The sequence below is a fragment of the Littorina saxatilis genome, linkage group LG6 (genome assembly GCF_037325665.1).
Source record: "Littorina saxatilis isolate snail1 linkage group LG6, US_GU_Lsax_2.0, whole genome shotgun sequence".
NCBI classification, from domain to species: domain Eukaryota; kingdom Metazoa; phylum Mollusca; class Gastropoda; order Littorinimorpha; family Littorinidae; genus Littorina; species Littorina saxatilis.
The window spans coordinates 55,510,636-55,514,045 of NC_090250.1; positions in this window are offsets into that span (position 1 = coordinate 55,510,636).

Below are 3,410 nucleotides of genomic sequence, written 5' to 3' on the forward strand. Positions count from 1 at the left end.
AAAGACAGTTTTTTTCGTATATTTATATTCAAAGATTTTGTTCACTGGGGAGATATCAGGATGCAAAATAATACATAGAATAAAGCAGCTTTTTTTTTTAAACTTCGACAAAATTAAGTTAATCCCCTGTTATTCATCGAAATTCTCTCTGTTATTACATGGAAAAATCACTTCATTGCGATAACACAAATAGAGAATACTACATGGCTTGCTGTGTCGTACCAGATTTACACGAGTTGTTTTTTTAAATAGTGAACTGCGAGCGAAAGCGAGCTGTTCACTATTTGAAAAAGCAACGAGTGTAAATCTGGTACGACACAGCAAGCCATGTAGTATTCTGTTTATCCTACATTATATACTTCTGTGCCAGATCTAACTAAAAGTCACAGACAGCGCTATTGCCTTTGGATCAACCCGCTTTAGAACTTCAAACCACTTTACTCAATTTGACATTCATTCCTCCGCCATGACACACACTCTCAAACTAGGACAAAGTAGTTCGCCTTTGTTAACACTGTTAAGTTTAATATTGAACATTGATTAAATAAATTCGAACAACGAAATGATGGTCACTTCAAAATATACCAGATAAAAAGAAAAGCAGTGGCCACAGGATAACAGAAACCAAAAGGAACAACAACAGCAAAGCATATCCTTCCGCGACAGGATGACAGTCAAGTCGGAGCCAGGCGAGTCGACAGCTTTCAGATGGTCACTTCTCGGTTTGGTGACTGGACAAATATTGGTTGATGTTGATGGTACCAACGTGCACAGGCAAACAGTGTTGTTCGCGTTTGCTGGGATGTGATTGTGGCAGTGGCATTGGAGACGGCTGGAGTTGAAGTGGCCGTGCGAATCCAATGTGTCGTCTGCCGACACTGGCGACAGCTCCGAGACCGGTGCAGTGCCGTTTAGCATCAGACTGAAGCCACGGTGTTCCTCTTGGGAAATGCTGCTTAACGTTGTTGTGCCCAGATAGCTGCATTATTTTGGTCGGAGGAACGTTATTCTCGGAAAGTTTCTGCACTAGGAACTGGCGTGCAGAGTGGTTGGTGTAGATCTACCTCGGGTTGATGATCCCAGCTTTTCTTCACATGTCGCCCTGGCATGTTTTGGATTGTCTTTCGCAAAATTGGAGATATTCTCTGCCATTACTGTCTTCATGCAAGGACACGTCTCCTCACTGCATGTGCCTGTGAGGTGTCACGCTGCGCAGACCAAAGTTGACTGTGTTTTGCCACCACAGAGTATTCAGGATTACTTCTGGATCTGCGACTCCGAGCTGTTTTGTCTGCCACAGCTTGTCAACATCTTCATCTTTCAGCGGTTGAGCCCTGTTAGGTAAGTTGCCACAACCTTCCTGTTTAACAATCTTCTGCTTTGTCTTCACGACTTCTCTCAGTTACAAGTGCAAATTCGGGGCCGTCTATAACGGGTGCACAGTACTTTTTAGACTTCAACTGTCGATGGATGCTGCTGAGAAGGCCCCTCAGCGTGGGGATGGTTCATACTCTTTGCCATCCGGTTTTTTCAAACTCATGAAAAAAGAGCAGAGAATGTTGCATAATTTTTGTGGTTGGATGGCGCTAATGTTTCTTTTGTCCCCGTGTTTCGCCATAAACGTCGATAGGCGACGTATATCGTAAACCGTTTTTCGGAGAGTATTCTTGTTCTTGTTTGTCTGAACGAATGAGTCTATTGGAGAAAAATCATAAATCATGGATGACTCGCTTTTTTCTTCATCGACTTCGTCATTCGCGTCATCACCAAACATGTCTTCGAACAGCTCATCACTCAAAAATTCTTTCAGTGTTGACAAATCGGTTTCGTGGCAGTTGCCATTTTGTTGCAAAAGTAGTTCTTCATGAATATGTAATTACTAATTTACATAGCATGACCTTCCGGTTGACCTCATTTACATGATATACACACGTGTGATTTGAACGATTTTTATCTCACGGGTATCTCTCTCACGTATGTAGGATAAAGAAAGTTACATGACTGAACAGTTAGTTCAGGAGATGCGTGACAAAACTGGTGCTCAAAAAACGATTTTGAGAAAACAACGTCGAAGTTTTCACAGTGAAGAATAAATGACGTTGAAAATGTTAATGTTATTGCAAGGAACAGGATGGACATTACCCAATCAACAGCAGACACTGATTCTGTTGTGTTCAAAGCATCGAATGTTGAGAATCCAAAACACGTTTTTGAACTAACATTTTGTGCCACCTCTGGCGTTAATATTAAAATTGTAATGTTAATCGTGGCAGATATGTGTTTATTTATTTATCCAAGCGAAGCGAGCGAAGCAAGCGAAGCTAGGTTGGTCCCACACTAGAGTTGATTTCAACCAAATGATGTGTGTGTGTGTGTGTGTGTGTGTGTGTGTGTGTGTTAGAACCCCTAAAACTTTCACAGTTTTGACTCGACTACAACAAAAATTGGCACAGGCAATGTTATTGATCCCAGGAAGGTTTTAAGACATAAATCGTTTTGATCCGACATCGACAACGGCAGTTACAAGCGCTTCCAATTTCTAAGTCATAACAAAGAAGGAGGTCAAACCCAGGTCAAGAAGACAATCAAAACTCATGACGTCAAACTCATGACATCATTCTCTTCAACACAAGATGCTGAATTCAAAATGTTATGACATCTTCCATGACGTCAAACTTGAGGATTCCATTTCCAAGCTAAAGTCTTTGTGTACATCAAATCTGGTAGCACGAGATGTTGTAAGAGACACCGTGAATTACTTGCAATCCTGGTGAGTTGGTTGATATGATGGACGACAACAACAACAACAACAACAACAACAACAACACCTCCACCACCACCAACAACAACAAAAAACACCACCACCACCACCACCACTAACAACAACAACAACAACAACAACTACAACGACACCACCACCACAACCACCAACAACGAGATGTTGTAAGAGACACCGTGAATTACTTGCAATCCTGGTGAGTTGGTTGATATGATGGACGACGACAACAACAACAACAACAACAACAACAACAACACCTCCACCACCAACAACAAAAAAACACACCACCACCACCACTAACAACAACAACAACAACAACAACAACAACAACTACAACGGCACCACCACCACAACCACCAACAACAAAAATCCATTAAAAACCGTTATTTTCCATTACTCAACCGATTTTTATGAACATTTGTGAAAAGGTCCGTTGTCCCTTACTGAAGATATCGAGATTTTGGACGAGACTTCGTTATTTACTTGTAATCAGGTAATCTAGGTGTACATCAAATCTCGTAGCACGAGATGTTGGACGAGACTTCGTCATTTGCTTGTAATCAGGTAATCTTGGTGTACATGAAATCTGGTAGCACGAGATGTTGGACGAGACTTCGTTATTTACTTGTAA